Source organism: Hypomesus nipponensis, chromosome 19, assembly GCF_054491055.1.
Source record: "Hypomesus nipponensis isolate SF chromosome 19, ASM5449105v1, whole genome shotgun sequence".
NCBI classification, from domain to species: domain Eukaryota; kingdom Metazoa; phylum Chordata; class Actinopteri; order Osmeriformes; family Osmeridae; genus Hypomesus; species Hypomesus nipponensis.
In genome coordinates this window covers 669555-688682 of record NC_140379.1, presented here as the reverse complement: position 1 = coordinate 688682, position 19128 = coordinate 669555, and positions in this window count along the sequence as shown.

Sequence of the window (19128 nt, the reverse complement as noted above, 5' to 3'; positions counted from 1 at the left end):
GTACGATACAGCCTCGGTTGTGTATTCGCCTTCTCAGGCTTGATGATGTAGCTGTTTACCGTGGCGGCCGTGCCGTCTCATCCCTGCATCTCCTGCCGGTGCCCATCTGAACCGTCGGGCCGCGGCAGCGCTCGCTACGAGCGGCGAGGAACGTTAAGCAGTTTTTCGGACGGAGAGGCTACGGAGTCTCGTCCTTGATATGCAGAGCTTGGAATAGGAAGCCCGCGGAGAGGGCAAACGACTTCAACCTCTGTGATGGCTGGAGGGAAGGAGGTGAACTTCTGAATTGGGGCTAACGCATTCACGCCAAGGCGGAGACACACACACCCGATAGCTATTCCTTATTTCAACACACTACATTAGTTTGGCGTTTTCAGCAAGCAAGGAAGGGAGAACTGGTGGAGTTGTAGGCTACCTCCAGAGTAGTGACGGCAGAGTGGAGCTGACTGTGAGGTCACTTCAAGATTATCGTTTGATTGGATGGTTTGTGGCAAACACCCATCCCCAGGAAAAGTATCTGTGTTAAACCATTAGACTGCAGGTGTAAATTTCCTAAAATGAATATTTAGATTAAATCATCTTTTGAATTAACATATATTATGACATTTTAACTAATACACATCATCTGGATGATATACTTTGCATAGCTAATTTTTGTGTAAATGCAAAATATAACTTGAGATGAAAGTCTGGATGACTAGCCACCAGGGACATGAAAACTAGGACTGTCACTTTCTTCCTCTCCTCCTCTCCCTGTGGAGGCCCAGACAGGGGACAGTGTGTGTGTGTGTGTGTGTGTGTGTGTGTGTGTGTGTGTGTGTGTGTGTGTGTGTGTGTGTGTGTGTGTGTGTGTGTGTGTGTGTGTGTGTGTGTGTGTGTGTGTGTGTGCGTGTGCGTGTGCGTGTGCGTGTGCGTGTGCGTGTGCGTGTGCGTGCGCGTGCGCGTGGCGGTAACCACCATGGGCGTATCTCGCCCTATTTTGGAGTCCCCCCAAAAGTTTCATTAGCCCCCCCAAATTGTTTTTTATTTTTCATTCTTTCATATTTTTAAATCTAAATGTGTTAATGTCACTTCCTAAAACCCATTAGAAGACACTTGAAAAGGATATTTTCAAAAAAATGTTCCCCCCTAGTTTTGCTGGGTCACAGGAAAAAGGCTTGCCCCCCCAAAGTGGGAACCTAGATTCGCCCCTGGTAACCACGGTGATCCTTGTTGCTCAGGGGCGGAAGAGGAGGATGGGCACTGATAGCAGGCTCCAACACACTGATAACAGGCTCCAACACACTGATAACAGGCTCCAACACACTGATAGCAGGCTCCAACACACTGATAACAGGCTCCAACACACTGATATCAGGCTCCAACACACTGATAACAGGCTCCAACACACTGATAGCAGGCTCCAACACACTGATAGCAGGCTCCAACACACTGATAACAGGCTCCAACACACTGATAACAGGCTCCAACACACTGATAACAGGCTCCAACACACTGATAACAGGCTCCAACACACTGATAGCAGGCTCCAACACACTGATATCAGGCTCCAACACACTGATAACAGGCTCCAACACACTGATAGCAGGCTCCAACACACTGATAGCAGGCTCCAACACACTGATAGCAGGCTCCAACACACTGATATCAGGCTCCAACACACCGATAGCAGGCTCCAACACACTGATAGCAGGCTCCAACACACTGATATCAGGCTCCAACACACTGATAGCAGGCTCCAACACACTGATATCAGGCTCCAACACACTGATATCAGGCTCCAACACACTGATAGCAGGCTCCAACACACTGATAGCAGGCTCCAACACACTGATAGCAGGCTCCAACACACTGATAGCAGGCTCCAACACACTGATATCAGGCTCCAACACACTGATAGCAGGCTCCAACACATTGATAGCAGGCTCCAACACACTGATAGCAGGCTCCAACACACTGATAACAGGCTCCAACACACTGTTTGGTTTGCTGGTGCAAAACTGATCCAATAAACACCCCCAAAAATGTGTGGGAGTAGAAGAGGCATCAGGAAAACCTGGGGACTGGAATCACCTTGGATCAACAAACCTCCATTCATGTGGTAAGTTTGTGAAAACAAACAAGAACGTACTCAGACAAATCAACTCCACGCCATCACACCTCCAGCAGCCAATCACTGCAGCCTGACTGTGAGGGGGAGCCTGTATATTTGTGTAAAAAAAAAAAAAAAAAAGAAAAAGAAAGTGCATCTTCAGAAACTATTATTTTTACTGAGAGATGTAAATAACGCCTATAATTTAATTTCCTTTTAGTATTCATTGGCGTGAAGGTCCTGGAGTCTAATGTGCTGTGTTTGTATGTGTATATGAAGGGATCGAGTTTGAAGTGGCGATTAACTCTGCTGTAGTTACATACCGTGTAAACAGCAGCTGAGGCTGGTTTGGTGTATTGAAGCTTTGTGTCGTGTATAACAAAGGTCATATAACAGATGCTAAATTCAAAGTTTCTTCCAGCTAGCCAAACAATAATGTAAGTACTGTCATCAGTTATCCTTGTGTAGCTCAAACCTCTCACACAGCTTGACTTTCCTAGTCAGGTTCTCTTGTTTGCGTTGGAATCCCCCAGCGGAGCACAGACGAAGGCACTACGACTGATTTCCATAGAATCTTTCTTTAAACATGTAAATATCTGAACACAGAGGAACATATCTAAATGTTAGAGCACTCAACCAGTAACCATCTGTCGTTTCTCTCTATGCGCGTGCGTGTGTGCGTGCGCAGAAGGTGTATTTAATTGAAAACATGTTTGTGGTGAAACTGATGCAAATGACTACAGGCTCACACACACTCATACATGCAAGCACACAAGTACACTATATACCTGCACACACATGCGCACTCTTTTTTCCCCTCTTTCCATTCCCTCGCTCCCTCCCTCCTGTCTATTCTCTCTCCTCTCCTTCCCTCCATCCCTCTCCTCTTTTCCCTCCGTCCTCTCCTCCCCTCTTTCCCTCCTCTCCTCTTTCCCTCCCTCCTCTCCTCTTTCCCTCCCTCTTCTCTTCTCTCTCTCCCTCTCCTCCTCTGTCAGCTGTGAAGAAAGGCTGTCAGGAGGTGGAACTCTCTGTCACGGTCCCTCAGAATGAAAGCAGGAAGTTGTCAGATTAGTCTGCAGTTTCTGTAGGAGCAGTGGTGTTCTCATCTGCCTAAAACTCCCAGAAGGAGACGGTTTGATATTCTAATTTGTCTGCCAACATCCCACACCGTCCATCTTTCACAGCAGGTGTTTTCAAAGAATATATAAAAGACACAAACATTGAGTGTGGTTTTGAGTACTCTTGTGGAATACCTTCAGGACTAATTCAGTACATCATGCTTTCAGACTGAATGATCATAATGTTGAAGACTAGTAACAGTCTTCAAAAATACTGTGATGCTGTTTTTACTGCAGGCAGTGTATTAACAACCAGGCTACATACTAGCAAACAGGCAGTGTAGTAGTAACCAGGCTGTCAAGTGTATCTTCCACTAATAGAGCTGTGTGTGAAGTGACTTAGTCTCTGAGGAATATTGAAGATGTGGATGGAAGTAGCTTTATCATTCACTAGGAAAATGTCATTTGGGTTTTGAATGTAATAAATGAGGGCCCTGTCTGGTCTGGAAGTGGTTTAACCTCCTGTTCTCCTTCCTCCTCCTCCAGAGTACCGATGTGATCAATGACCTTTCTGTCCCTGCGTGACACACACACACACACACACACGTATGTACAAGCACATGCAGAGGCACACACACACACACATACACATAGACACAAAACAAACACACAGTACTGTCCGTATCCATATAAACGGATTATAAATTGAGTAATGAAATCTGCCGACTTCCTCCAGTAATCTGTGGTGAGCTTTTCTGCTGGAAGGCTGTCTGGGTGTCTCTGACACGAACCTGTGAGACCATCATTTCCCCGGGGGCTGCGTGGGAGAGATTGGGGTGTGAGTATATCATGTTGGAGTCATTTGTCTAGCTCCTGGGTGGAGGTGAGGAAGGAGAGGGGGGGTGAGGCAAGAGAGGGGGGGTGAGGCAGGAGAGGGGGGGTGAGGCAGGAGAGGGGGGGTTGAGGCAGGAGAGGGGGAGTTCAGGTGATGTATACCAGTCTGAAGCAGGGATGACATTGTCATCATTGATACTGACGTGACCCAATTTCTTTCCTGTCTCCTCCTCCCCCTCTTCGTCTTGCAAATCTGCTATTCCTCCTCCTCCTCATCCCTCCTCATCCCTCCTCCTCCTCACTCCTCCCCCTCCTCCTCCTCACTCCTCCCCCTCCTCACTCCTCCCCCTCCTCCTCATCCTCCCCCTCCTCCTCATCCTCCTCCTCCTCCTCACGCCTCCTCCTCACCCCTCATTTTCCTCCTCCCCCTCCTCCTCCCCTTCCTCCTTCCCCCTCCTCCTCCTCACTCCTCCCCCTCCCCCTCCTCACCCCTCCCCCTCCTCACTCTTCCCCCTCCTCACTCCTCCCCCTCCTCCTCCTCCCCCTCCTCTTCCTATTTTCCAAGCTATTCCCTTTGTTCTCCATTCTACTATGTCCCCTCCTCTCTCCTCCTCCAGTCTAACCAGTGTGGAGCTGAGAGACTGTGACACACACATCACACCCCCACACCCCCCCACACACACACATCACCCCCCCACACACACACATCACACCCCCACACCCCCCACACACACACACACATCACACCCCCACACTCCCCCCACACACACACACATCACACCCCCACACCCCCCCCACACACACACACACACATCACACCCCCACACCCCCCCCACACACACACACACATCACACCCCCACACCCCCCCCCCCTACACACACACATCACACCCCCCCCACACACACACATCACACCCCCACACACACCACACACACACACACACATCACACCCCCACACACACCCCACACACACACACACATCACACCCCCACACACCCCACACACACACACACATCACACCCCCCACACACACACATCACACCCCCCCCACACACACACATCACACCCCCACACACACCACACACACACACACACATCACACCCCCACACACACCCCACACACACCCCCCACACACACACATCACACCCCCACACCCCCCCCACACACACACACACACATCACACCCCCACACACCCCCTACACACACACATCACACCCCCACACCCCCCCCCCCACACACACACACACATCACACCCCCACACCCCCCCACACACACACATCACACCCCCACACCCCCCCCACACACACACATCACACCCCCACACCCCCCCCACACACACACACACACACATCACACCCCCACACACACACACACACACATTACACCCCCACACACCCCCTACACACACACATCACACCCCCACACACCCCCTACACACACACATCACACCCCCACACTCCCCCCACACACACACATCACACCCCCACACACCCCCCACACACACACACATCACACCCCCACACACACACACATCACACCCCCACACACACTATAGCCAGAGACTATAGCTGTAGACTATAGCTGTAGACTATAGCTATAGTCTACAGCTATAGTCTACAGCTATAGTCTACAGCTATAGTCTACAGTCCATAATGTAGTCCTCTCTATTTCCTGGACTGAGGATGGCAGGTACTGTTGAAGGATGGAACAGGACACTGATGAACTGGGTTACCTGGGTTACCTGGGTCATGGGGGGGGGACTCACTCCTACACACATCTCAACTATGGATTCTGACAAGGCTGTGTGTGTGGATGACATGGCAGCCGACCCCCCCCCCCACACACACACACACACACACACACACACTCACACACACACACACACTCACACAATAGATCAGGGTGGTGTTGTCACTTTGAGGGTCAACCCTCCTGCGTTCCTGATACACATTCAATTATCCTGTCGTCTCACCTCACAGCCCCCAGCCCCCCTACGCCCTTCCCCCCTCCCTGCCAGCAGCCATCCTCTCCATCCCTCCATCATCCCTCTGTCCCTCCCTCCATCATCCCTTTCTCTACTTCATAACATCATGTGGTCTTCCTGACCAACAGACCAGTAGTTTGTTTTATTCCCCAGGGACACTGCATGCCCTCGCAGCACCTCCCCCTCTGGGCAACATCTCCATCACCTCCATCACAACAGCACCCTCCTGTCATCCATCTCGGTGTGGTCCTGGATCTCATCCTGGATGTGCCTTCTTTACCTTCCTCATCACCTTCATCACCCTCCTCCCTCCCTCCATCCCCCCACACTGGAAGGCTCAAAGATGGATTTGGGTTTTCTGCTTGGTGAGCGAAATAATATAAAAGCTCCAGAAGCTGAAAAGAGTAAAGCAAAAAACAGCTGCACTGTTTAACTCCGGCCGCTCCGGGTTAGTGAGGCAGCACAGCGTGAGTCCTGAAGTAGCTAACAGCTGAGAGATGCTCTCCCTGCTCGCCCTGTCTCCCTGCTCGCCCTGTCTCCCTGCTCACCCTGTCTCCCTGCTCGCCCTGTCTCCCTGCTCGCCCTGTCTCCCTGCTCGCCCTGTCTCCCTGCTCACCCTGTCTCCCTGCTCACCCTGTCTCCCTGCTCAAGCTGTCTCCCTGCTCGCCCTGTCTCCCTGCTCACCCTGTCTCCCTGCTCACCCTGTCTCCCTGCTCACCCTGTCTCCCTGCTCGCCCTGTCTCCCTGCTCGCCCTGTCTCCCTGCTCACCCTGTCTCCCTGCTCACCCTGTCTCCCTGCTCACCCTGTCTCCCTGCTCACCATGTGTCTCTGCACACCCTGTCTCCCTGCTCACCCTGTCTCCCTGCTCACCCTGTCTCCCTGCTCGCCCTGTCTCCCTGCTCACCCTGTCTCCCTGCTCGCCCTGTCTCCCTGCTCACCCTGTCTCCCTGCTCACCCTGTCTCCCTGCTCGTCCTGTCTCCCTGCTCACCCTGTCTCCCTGCTCACCCTGTCTCCCTGCTCACCCTGTCTCCCTGCTCACCATGTGTCCCTGCTCACCCTGTCTCCCTGCTCACCCTGTCTCCCTGCTCCCTGTGTCTGGTAATGTACCAGTGTCAAGTGGGGTCATGACTGTTCCAGGACTTCCTCCAACTGTTCCAAACGCCTGACCACTGAATCCAGTCAACAGGCTTTCATGTGCTCTGCCTCAGAAACTGACCTCCAGCTGGATGAGCATGCCCTGGATGATGATGTTAAGTTTTGAGGCTGGTTCTACAACCTGCAAATGTTTAGTTTTTGTTTGTGTCTGATTTCTCTGTGCAGCTGAATGCTACTAGATGACTTGTCGTTTAGATACTCTGTGTGGTGGGGTAATGACTGCTGGCTATCTTTGCCACGACGCTCTTGAGAAACGAGATTTCCCATCTCAGTGAGCTCTCTGGTTAGATGAAGGAGAAAAACTGATGGATGTTGGCCTTCTCAGGTTAGGGCTCATCTCCTGTCTGTATAATCACACAACACTATACGCTCCCCCACCAGCCAGAAGCATTTGAAGTGCAGCACATCAAGTGCCCACAAGGTTTTATCCCTCCTCTGTCCTGGTATTATCAGGATCTTAATCTTTGTGTTCGTTGAATGGTGAACGTCTCAAAAGCAAAATGATTTACTGAACTGATGCTTCTGTCCTTAACCTCCCGCTGCTTTCTCTCTCTTCAAACACACACATACTCTCTCTCTCTCTCTCTCTCTCTCTCTCACACATACGCACACACACTCTCTCTCTCACACACACACTCTCTCTCTCTCTCTCACTCTCACACACACACACTCTCTCTCTCACACACACACACACTCCCCCTCAGGGAGGGAGGGAGGGAGGGAAGGAGGGAGGGAGGGAGGGAGGGAGGGAGGGAGGGAGGGAGGGAGGGAGGGAGGGAGGGAGGGAGGGAGGGAGGGAGGGAGGGAGGGAGGGAGGGAGGGAGGGAGGGAGGGAGGGAGGGAGGGAGGGGCCTTCTCTCTTCTGATACTGGTTGTAACACAATTAGTAAAGTCTGGAAAGAATACTGAACCCAACATTTCCATTGTGATCTCTGCTCCCTCCTGGACTGCTGCTGCTAGTGTCTGAGGATGCATGAAGACCTAGAAGAGAGGAAGTAGTGATGTAACATAGAGGAAGTAGTGATTTAACATAGAGGAAGTAGTGATGTAACATAGAGGAAGTAGTGATGTAACATAGAGGAAGTAGTGATGTAACATAGAGGAAGTAGTGAGGTAACAGAATAAGTAGTGATGTAACAGAGAGGAAGTATTGATGTAACAGAGAGGAAGTAGAGATGTAACAGAGAGGAAGTAGAGATGTAACAGAGAGGAAGTAGTGATGTAACAGAGAGGAAGTAGAGGTCTGAACACTCAGCCCCCCTCCCTCCCTCTTTTTCGCTCTCCCCTCTTTCCCTTCTGCTTCCTGGACAGGCGATGATTTCCAATGCTGTAATTTTCCAGCCCGACAGTCAGGAAGCCGTTGTGACAGTCAGGAGGTAGGGCCTGTGTCAACGTGTGATGTGTTTCCTGGGGGGGTCTGCTGCTGGACAGAGGAAGGGCAACAATTAAACGTAAATATACCCTGCGAGAATGTTGGTCCTCCACACACACACACATACAGCCCTGGCCTTTGAGAGAGTCTGGGGTCGCTGAGCTGTGAGAGACTGCGCGCGGTGCTGTGGCCTGATGACTGACACACAGCTCTGTGTGTAATTGCATGAGGCGCAGCAGGCTTTCATTGGTTTAGAAACGCTTGCGTCCATCGAGCAGATTTCAGCCTTAATGTCAAGCTGTGAGTTTTAAAGATGTCACTTAGCCACGCTCCCACGCTCTTCTACCTTTTCTTCTCCTGTCACTCCATCTCTTTTGCTGTCAAACACTCTGATTTGTCTCCTCTATGCCTGCCTCCTGTCCCTCCCTCTCTTCCCCCTCCTCCTGACAGACAGAGTCAGTTCAGACCTCCTGACATGTTAGGTCAGTTCAGAAGGAGCAGGACTCTGGTGTGTTGGTCCTTCATCAACAGATCTCCAGCCCAGCTGTCCTGCATCACCCCAGCTGTCCTGAGACCTGGAGGAGAAGGTTCCTCTAGAGTCACACGTCCCCTGCATTCAACACCCGGATGGATTCTTACTGAAACATTCTCCCAAACTCTCTGAAGCTTCATCTAAATGGGATCATCCATCCGCCTGGTGGCAGTGCGGCTCAGTAGCGTGTGACGAGCAGAGAGATGCCGCCACGGCAACATGATTAAACCTCCCGTTACCAAGGAGATGTTCTCCGGTCATGCCCCCCCCTCCCTCCCCCTCCGCCCCCCCCCTCCCCCTCTGCTCGTAATTCACAACCCTGCAGGAACTCAGTGTCCTCCAAACCTCTATGCCCCCCCCCCCCTCTCTCACTCATTCTTACTCTCTCCCCCCTCTTTCTCTCCCCCTTTCTCCCCCCACCTCCCTGCCAAACCCCCCACTCCTCTCTCTCCTGTCTCTCTGTCTCTCTGTCTCTCTCTCTCTCCTGTCTCTCTGTCTCTCTCTCTCTCTCTCTGTCCTGTCTCTCTTTCACAAGCTCTCTTTGTTCATTCCTTTATTCCTCCTTTCTTCATTCATGTGGTGGAAACATGAATCGCTGCCTCGCTTCTTCTCTCAGAGTTTTGCTGTTGAACCTCCAAGTTTCCCCGGTACAGTAGAATACCCCTGGTCTGGAGGTGTGCTTCAGCCAGGCCTTTAGAAGTGGATGAGGTCACTGTGTGTGTGTGTGTGTGTGTGCGCATCCAAGGCTTGGAGCCTTGTTCTGATCAAGCAGCCTGTGTATGTATGTGCACACACAAACACATACATACACAGAATACAAAAGTGAACAACATGACTGGGAGCATGATCATGATGTGGAGGAGGATGCTGAGGATGGTATTATGGAAACACATGCATCCCCTGAGCATATGTCTGCACCCTCTCCTCCTCCTCCTCCTCCTCCTCCTCTTCCTCCTCCTCTTCCTCCTCCTCTTCCTCTTCCTCTTCCTCCTCCTCTTCCTCCTCCTCCTCCTCTTCCTCATCCCTCTCCTCCTCCTCCTGCTCCTCCTCCCTCTCCTCCTCCTTCTCCTCCTTCTCCCTCTCCTCCTCCCTTTGTTGCGTAATTTCATATTTCTGTGAAAATATGCACCATATAGCAGGCCACCCTGTATTCCATGAATATACAATCGTTGTTTTTCTCTAAACTCTGCAGATTCTTTTTATCTCAATATTGGCAGTCTCATTGTTTTTAGTTTTGTGTAATGCATGCATGATTCCTGGCCAGTAATGATCTAGAACTTTTCAGGAAGTCAGTGTTATGAAGTAATATTGGATATTTTGTAAGGAAAAATTGCTTCTTTGTAATCTTTGAAATTAGAATGTTCTAGTGGAGGCAAAAGCTTGTATTTACAATATTGCAGTGTCACAACTTCAAATGTTGTCATGACATTGAGACAGAGAGGGGAAGGGTTCCTTGTTAATGCATGAACATGTTCAGGATTACAACCATTGATCTAAGATCAAGGTGTTTGTGATGGTGACACAGAGATAATGTGTTAAACACACACACACACTGAGGTGAAAGGTAGAGGAGGGAGAGAGAGAGGTGAGGAGAGAGACAGATGGGGAGAGAGAAGTGGGGAAAGGAGAGAAGAGAGAGAGAGGTGGGGAGAGATAGGTGGGGAGAGAGAGAGGTGGGGAGAGAGAGGTGGGGAGAGAGAGAGGTGGGGAGAGAGAGATGGGTAGAGAGAGGTGGGAAGAGAGAGGTGGGGAGAGAGAGGTGGGGAGAGAGCGGTGGGGAGAGAGGTGGGAGAGAGAGAGGTGGGAGAGAGAGAGGTGGGGAGAGAGAGGTGGGGAGAGAGGGGTGGGGAGAGAGAGGTGGGGAGAGAGGGGTGGGGAGAGAGACGTGGGGAGAGAGAGAGAGGGAGAGAGAGAGAGAGAGAGAGAGAGAGGTGGGGAGAGAGGGAGAGAGAGAGGTGGGGAGAGGAGAAAAACACTAAAGAGTAAAAGGATGTCCTGTCTTGTGGTAATTATGCAAAGCAATGCACTGAACCAGAAAAATCTGTTCCCGTTCTTTACTCCACGGTGCCATCTCCCCCCTCCCCTCCCTCCTCCTCACCTCCCCTCCCCTCCTCCCCCCGCCAGCTCTTGGGAATGACCCAGAAGTCAGACTGTGAGTGCTACCACAGTCGTTAGGAGAACCAGAGGACACCGATGTGCCCTCTGTGACCTCTCCACAGTTACTCACCTTATAGACAAATACACACACACACAGATATACACACACACACAGATATACACACACATTCACACACACACACACACACACTCTCAGACACTCACACAGACACGTACACACACTCTCACAAATACAGCGTGTTTTAGTTTTGGTGCCTCATGAATATGTATATTCCTGTGTTTCAGGAAATGGAGGTGATCTGTAGTCCTCTATCCCCCGAGCAACGATGACTGCTCCCTTACAGAACACTTAATCCTCTCTTCCTCTCTTTCCCCTCTCCCCCTCCCTCTCATCCTCTCTTCTCCTCCCCCTCCCTCTCTCTCTCTGTAGCTTGATATCTCCTCTCTCCCTCCCTCTCTCTTTATGGCGTGATATCTCCTCTCTCCCCCCCTCTCTCTCTGTAGCTTGATATCTCCTCTCTCCCCCCTCTCTCTCTGTAACTTGATATCTCCTCTCTCCCCCTACTCAGTATCTAAGACTCCACATCGATGCAGGCGAGCCGGGTGCAGCATTGATGTTTCTCACCTTCCGTCCTGCCGGGGTGACTCGCTGTTTTTCTTTGTGTTAATTACTGGTGGATGAGTCTGGCATCCATTATCTAGGCCTGACGACAGCTTATGGATATTGCCATGGCAATGAGCTCCACCTGTGACGGGCTAATTAAAACAAGCAGAAATAACGACTAATTATAATTAATCATGAACATTAATGGTTTGTTCACGTGCAAATCTATAAGTGTTTGTATATTTATTCATCTTTTCTTTTTTGTGTCGGAGAGTCAGATGGCTTCGTGGTTAGGAAATCGGGCTATGAATCAGAAGGTTACCGGTTTGATTCCCGACAGTGCCAAATGACGTTGTGTCTTTGGGCAAGGCACCCTTCTTGCCTCAAGGAGAATGTCCCTGTACTTCACTGGATAGGAGCGTCTGCTAAATGACTAAATGTAAAATGCGTGTGTGTGCCCTACTCGCTTTCTGTCTTTCATTCTCTTTTTCTCTCCAAACTAGGCCACAGATTTTGGCAGGCCATTCCCAACCCACGAGGGAGGGAGGGAGGGAGGGAGTGAGGGAGGAGGAATCCATATGCCCCCCTCACCTTGCCAGTGCTCAATAGGGACAGGACTGCTGCTCCCCAAGAACTTGCTCCCTTAGAACCTGCTACCTTTGAACCTGCTCCCCTATAACCTGCTACCTTAGAACCTGCTCCCATAGAACCTGCTACCTTAGAACCTGCTCGCCTAGGAACCTGCTACCTTAGAACTGCTCCCCTAGAACCTGCTACCCTAGAACCTGTTACTTTAGAACCTGCTACTTTAGAACCCGCTACCTTAGAACCCGCTACTTTAGAACCCGCTACCTTAGAACCCGCTACCCTAGAACCCGATACCTTAGAACCTGCTTCCTTAGAACCTGCTACCTTACAACCTGCTACCCTAGAACCTGCAACCTGAGAACCTGCTCACCTTGAACCTGCTCCCCTAGAACCTGCTTCCTTAGAACCTGCTACCTTAGAACCTGCTACCTTAGAACTTCCTTCTATAGAACCTGCTCCCCTAGAACCTGCTACCTTAAAACCTGCTTCCTTAGAACCTGCTACCTTATAACCTGCACCCCGAGAACTTGCTCCCTTAGAACCTGCTACCTTAGAACCTGCTTCCTTAGAACCTGCTTCCTTAGAACCTGCTCCCCTAGAACCTGCTTCCTTAGAACCTGCTTCCTTAGAACCTGCTACCTTAGAACCTGCTACCTTAGAACTTCCTTCTTTAGAACCTGCTCCCCTAGAACCTGCTACCTTAAAACCTGCTTCCTTAGAACCTGCTACCTTAAAACCTGCTTCCTTATAACCTGCACCCCGAGAACTTGCTCCCTTAGAACCTGCTACCTTAGAACCTGCTTCCTTAGAACCTGCTTCCTTAGAACCTGCTACCTTAGAACCTGCTTCCTTAGAACCTGCTTCCTTAGAACCTGCTACCTTAGAACCTGCTACCTTAGAACCTGCTTCCTTAGAACCTGCTACCTTAGAACCTGCTACCTTAGAACCTGCTTCCTTAGAACCTGCTTCCTTAGAACCTGCTACCTTAGAACCTGCTCCCCCTGTGCTAGTGGAGATGTGATGGAGTCACGTAGCAGAGACCAGACGCCACACAGACGTTGTTCAGAGTCTTCAGTATTGAGCCCTTTACAATTTGTGGCAGTAAAGTTTGATGAATAAACCCCCTCCTTCTGTCCATATTGATCTGTCCCTGCCATCTCCCATGTCATCCTTTTAATTTGAAAACAACTTGCATATTTCTCATCATTGAAATGATTGGAGGGGAGCAGAGAAGTGGCGCATTTTCAAATGAGAAGCTGATTTTCGTCCTGCGGCGCAGTTTATATGAGATCCATAATTTGAGGCTGGCATTTGAAAGCAAGTATATTGTAACCCCATCTGTTTAGGGTTAATTGACTCTTAGAATTCATTTCCTCCTATTCCTCTTTTCCCTGAGCTGTATTGATATCACAGCAACCAAATACAGACTAGTTACAACCCACGAATGTTACAAACTACTTCTCGCTCCACAGCCAAGAATCCTGCCTGAACGACGAGTCTCTGTCTGCTGAGATAAAAGATTCCATTTTGGTGTTGACAGGATCAGAATGTGGTGTGTTCCTCTCCTGGTGGCAGGAAGAGGAAGGCAGCGCTGCCTCAGCCCAGGCTGCCAGAGCAGAGCTGCTGTCACCTGCTCCTCTCAGAAGAGATGGACGACCAACTCAATCACCCTGACATCATCTCACTGTTAGTAACCTTGACTCTTGCAGAGAAAACACCAGAATGTTACAGAGAGAACACTGTGATGGAGGGATGAGGGGATGGAGGGATGAGGGGATGGAGGGATGAGGGGAGGGAGGGATGAGGGGAGGGAGGGATGAGGGGATGGAGGGATGAGGGGATGGAGGGATGAGGGGATGTGGTGTTTTGGAGCAGAGCTGGCTGCACCTCAGTGTTCTCCATCAGACTTGTTATCAGGGCCAGCCAGCTACCTTCCCACAATGCTCCATTACCTGCAGCATGGGGGGTGGGAGTGTGGGGGAGTGGGTGTGTGGGGGAGTGGGTGTGTGGGGGGGTGGGTGTGTGGGGGGGTGGGTGTGTTCATTCTCCCACAATGCTTCATTGCATCCTGGCTCTCTCTTCATCTCAACCCTCTCTTCCTGTCTGACCCTCGATCTGCTCACCATATATTTACAGAGCAGACCTCCAAACACACACACCCACACAATGTCAGAGAAGCCTGGTGATGGTGAGGTGGGGAGAACAGACCTCAGGCCCAGCAGAGTCCAGCAGAGTCAGGCCCAACAGAGAGTCAGGCCCAGCAGAGTCAGGCCCAGCAGAGTCAGGCCCAGCAGAGTCAGGCCCAACAGAGTCAGGTCCAGCAGAGTCAGGCCCAACAGAGTCAGGCCCAGCAGAGTCAGGCCCAACAGAGTCAGGCCCAACAGAGAGTCAGGCCCAGCAGAGTCAGGTCCAGCAGAGAGTCAGGCCCATCAGAGTCAGGCCCAACAGAGTCAGGCCCAACAGAGTCAGGCCCAACAGAGAGTCAGGCCCAGCAGAGTCCAGCAGAGTCAGGCCCAACAGAGTCAGGCCCAACAGAGTCAGGCCCAGCAGAGTCAGGTCCAGCAGAGAGTCAGGCCCATCAGAGTCAGGCCCAACAGAGTCAGGCCCAACAGAGAGTCAGGCCCAGCAGAGTCCAACAGAGTCAGGCCCAACAGAGTCAGGCCCAACAGAGAGTCAGGCCCAGCAGAGTCCAACAGAGTCAGGCCCAGCAGAGTCAGGTCCAGCAGAGTCAGCTCCAGCAGAGAGTCAGGCCCAGCAGAGTCAGGCCCAACAGAGTCAGGCCCAACAGAGTCAGGCCCAGCAGAGAGTCAGGCCCAGCAGAGAGTCAGGCCCAGCAGAGAGTCAGGCCCAGCAGAGTCCAACAGAGTCAGGCCCAACAGAGTCAGGCCCAGCAGAGTCAGGTCCAGCAGAGTCAGCTCCAGCAGAGAGTCAGGCCCAGCAGAGTCAGGCCCAACAGAGTCAGGCCCAACAGAGTCAGGCCCAGCAGAGAGTCAGGCCCAGCAGAGAGTCAGGCCCAGCAGAGTCCAACAGAGTCAGGCCCAACAGAGTCAGGCCCAGCAGAGTCAGGTCCAGCAGAGTCAGCTCCAGCAGAGAGTCAGGCCCAGCAGAGTCAGGCCCAACAGAGTCAGGCCCAACAGAGTCAGGCCCAACAGAGTCAGGCCCAGCAGAGAGTCAAGCCCAGCAGAGTCAGGCCTAGCAGAGAGTCAGGTCCAGCAGAGTCAGGCCCAGCAGAGTCAGGCTCAACAGAGTCAGGCCCAGCAGAGAGTCAGGCCCAGCAGAGAGTCAGGCCCAGCAGAGTCAGGCCCAGCAGAGTCAGGCCCAGCAGAGTCAGGCTCAACAGAGTCAGGTCCAGCAGAGTCAGGCTCAACAGAGTCAGGCCCAGCAGAGTCAGGCCCAGCAGAGTCAGGCTCAACAGAGTCAGGCCCAGCAGAGAGTCAGGCCCAGCAGAGAGTCAGGCCCAGCAGAGTCAGGCCCAGCAGAGTCAGGCCCAACAGAGTCAGGCCCAGCAGAGAGTCAGGTCCAGCAGAGAGACCTCAGAGTAAAGATCTCCAGAGCCTCTCCGGTGCTCCAGGAGAGAACAAAGAGACGTGTTATATATGTAGAGGGAGAGAGAGAGTTATATGTTATATATGTAGAGAGAGTTATATGTTATATATGTAGAGAGAGAGTTATATGTTATATATGTAGAGAGAGAGTTATATGTAGAAAATACGCTTACATGGGGGAAAGTGGGGCAAAGTGAAAGAGAAAGAGAGGGGACATGAAGGAAATAAAGAGAAACCTCGTTCTTCCTCATGTTTTTCAAATAGATGTTTGTTTTCCCCTTGGCTCTGAAGAGAGAGAGAGAGAGAGAGAGAGAGAGAGAGAGAGAGAGAGAGAGATAGAGATAGAGAGAAAGGAGGGGAGAGAGGGAGAGACGGAGAAAATAGAAAAGAGAGAGAGGAGAGAGAGAGAGAAAGAGGGAAACTTGAGCCTTTTATTCTCTGACAGTAACTCATGTTTATTCATCCGAGCTGGTAGCCTTGCTGTTGATTAGCAGGAGGCCATGTGAGGTGAAACTTTTCACCTCGGCACCACTGTTGACATGTCCCTGTGTAGGCTTGCTTTAGTTTGATCATATTAATACACAGTTTATATTGATGTTAACCAGCGAACAGCTCTATGGTGGTGAACAGCTCTATGGTGGTGAACAGCTCTATGGTGGTGAACAGCTGTATGGTGGTGAACAGCTCTATGGTGGTGAACAGCTCTATGGTGGTGAACAGCTGTATGGTGGTGAACAGCTCTATGGTGGTGAACAGCTGTATGGTGGTGAACAGCTGTATGGTGGTGAACAGCTCTATCCCCTGAGGGGTCTCTCTCTCTCTCTCTCTCTCTCTCTCTCTCTCTGTCTCTGTCTCTCGCTCCAATATCAGAAATGCTCTTCGCTGGCCTAATTGATTAACGTTATTGTTTAATAAGTTGTGACAGAAAATTAATAGTCGAGGCCCAGCCAGTGTGTGAAGGTCAGTCGGGAGGTTTGACGGTCTAAATGCTTTCTTGTTTTCAAGGCGAGGCTCAGGGAACGTCCGCGCAGCCACACGCTGGGAGAGAGGGAGAGAGAGAGGGAGAGAGGGGGAGAGGGGGAGAGAGGGAGAGGGGGAGGGGGAGAGGGGGAGAGGGGGAGAGGGGGAGAGGGGGAGAGGGGGGAGAGGGGGAGAGGGGGAGAGGAGGGGGAGAGGGGGAGAGGGGGAGAGGGGGAGAGGGGGAGAGGGGGAGAGGGGGAGAGGGGGAGAGGGGGAGAGGAGGGGGGGGGTCCCTTTAACCCATGATAGGTCTGTTCCCTGCTGGTCGATACCAGAGTGTCCTGGGCAGGCTGCTGGTCACTTTAACTACACTGATCGGTCCTGGACGTCGATAAGGTGTTTTAGCAGCTTAATCCTCCTTGTATTAACATGGCCAGCCACGAGGGAGACGATGCACATGGTTTATGTATTTAGTCTGTTTCTGATTGTGGCGCGTGCAGCGCTTCAGTTAGTGTGTCCACCCCCCCTTCACCCCCCCTGCTGTCTGGCCATTACTGCGAGGGGGGGGGGGGGGGGGCAAATCAATGCTAGAAGCTGATGACTGGCTGGAAAAAACGACCACAATGCTACTTTGTCACATTCGCCAGGCAGGCTGCTTTCAGACACGTCTTCTAATTCACCCCAGGAGGTCACTGCAGGCGCTGATGAAAGGAGCAGAAGGAATGCGAATGCAGAATGGTGGTTTTAGCTCGTCAGGTTGATTGGATCGACCTCACCCCTCCTCACCTCTTTCCTCTCCCTGGCCCCCTCTCCTCGCGCTTCCCAGGGCCCAGCCCATGAATGCTGATCCCCTGCCTGGGTCTGGAGGAGGGACCCAGGAGGAGGCCCTGAGCGGGCCCAGGATCTCAGACCCTGGGCCCAGTACAAAACATCTGACCAGGGGTGCGAATGTGTGGAATTCTCCAGGAGTGACTGACAGCAGGTTAATGAAACGCCCTCTCCTGTCTCCTGCACTGTCTAGAGGGCCGGTCCTTTAACTCATCAGGAATCCAAGATATAGAAGCTGTTCTGCTGTGACCTAGGCATGTGCTATCCACGGCGTGTGCGTGCCGTTTACGTGTGTCCTGACGCTTATCTCCCTCTGGGACAACCGGACAGCCTTTTAAGATGCTGTCTCAGATCTCTGTCTCTCCTCTCTCCTCCGCTCCAGGAGGGAAGAGTGCCGTCTCTTGTCTCAGGGATGCTGGATTACAGGACAGGAGGAGGCGTTGGTGTGAGTGTGGGAATAATGTAAACACATCCAGCCTGCCTGCTCTTAGACAATGAAACTGTGATCACATCCAGCCTGCCTGCTCTTAGACAATGAAACTGTGACTTCGATGTCAGAAGAGGAGGAAGATGAGGAGGAGGAGGGAGAGAGGAGGAGGAGGGAGAGGAAGAGAGGAGGAGGATAAAGTTGCAGAGTTTTGATTCGGGGGCGTGGATCTGATCTCTGTTCCAGGCTGCGAGGGGTTCGGCTGCCAAGCCCTCAGCAAACAATTTCTCTTTTCCCTGGGCTGTATTGATATCACAGCAACCAAATAGAAACTAGTTACACAATGTTCTTAGTTAGTCATCGTCTGTGTTTAGTCTGTGTTGCGTAAACCCATCACTTACTGTCCTGGGGCAATGGGTTCAGAACGTAAGCTTTCTCAGAGTGAACACGCGTTCTGATCCCACAAGCAGACACTTTGAAGCCAAACATTCACACAGCCAAAGTAAACAACTAAAATATTTATTAACGGAAGAATTTACAGCACGACACGTCTTCAAGTCAAATTACACTTAACCCTTTGAGTACATTAAGGTTGTTGAGGCTGAATCCAAGAATTAACGATGGGTTGGGACATGCCCCCCCCCCCCAGAAACATGAACAAGCACGTCAAGGTTCAAGAGATCCACAACCAAATCTTTTTATTCTAAAGTGAGACATCAAATGAAAACACAAGGGTTTGTTCTTTTAGTTTAGTTCTAGTATGAATGAAATCAAGAAGAACATTACATTTGATTTAAACAATGTTTTTGTCTGTTTTTATATTTTTATATATTTTTTTACAATTGTACAGTTCCTGTTTCTGCGGTGGTTTCTATGGAGACAGAGAGACGATGAGTTGACGTGGTGATTAGTGAGGTGACCAGTGTGTCTGTTAGCTGTACAGCATCCCGAGGTACAGTGCTGGTCTGGGGTCAGTTAGACAGCCTTCCTGTCTCCAGCAGGTAAGCTGAGGCCAGCCAGACGGC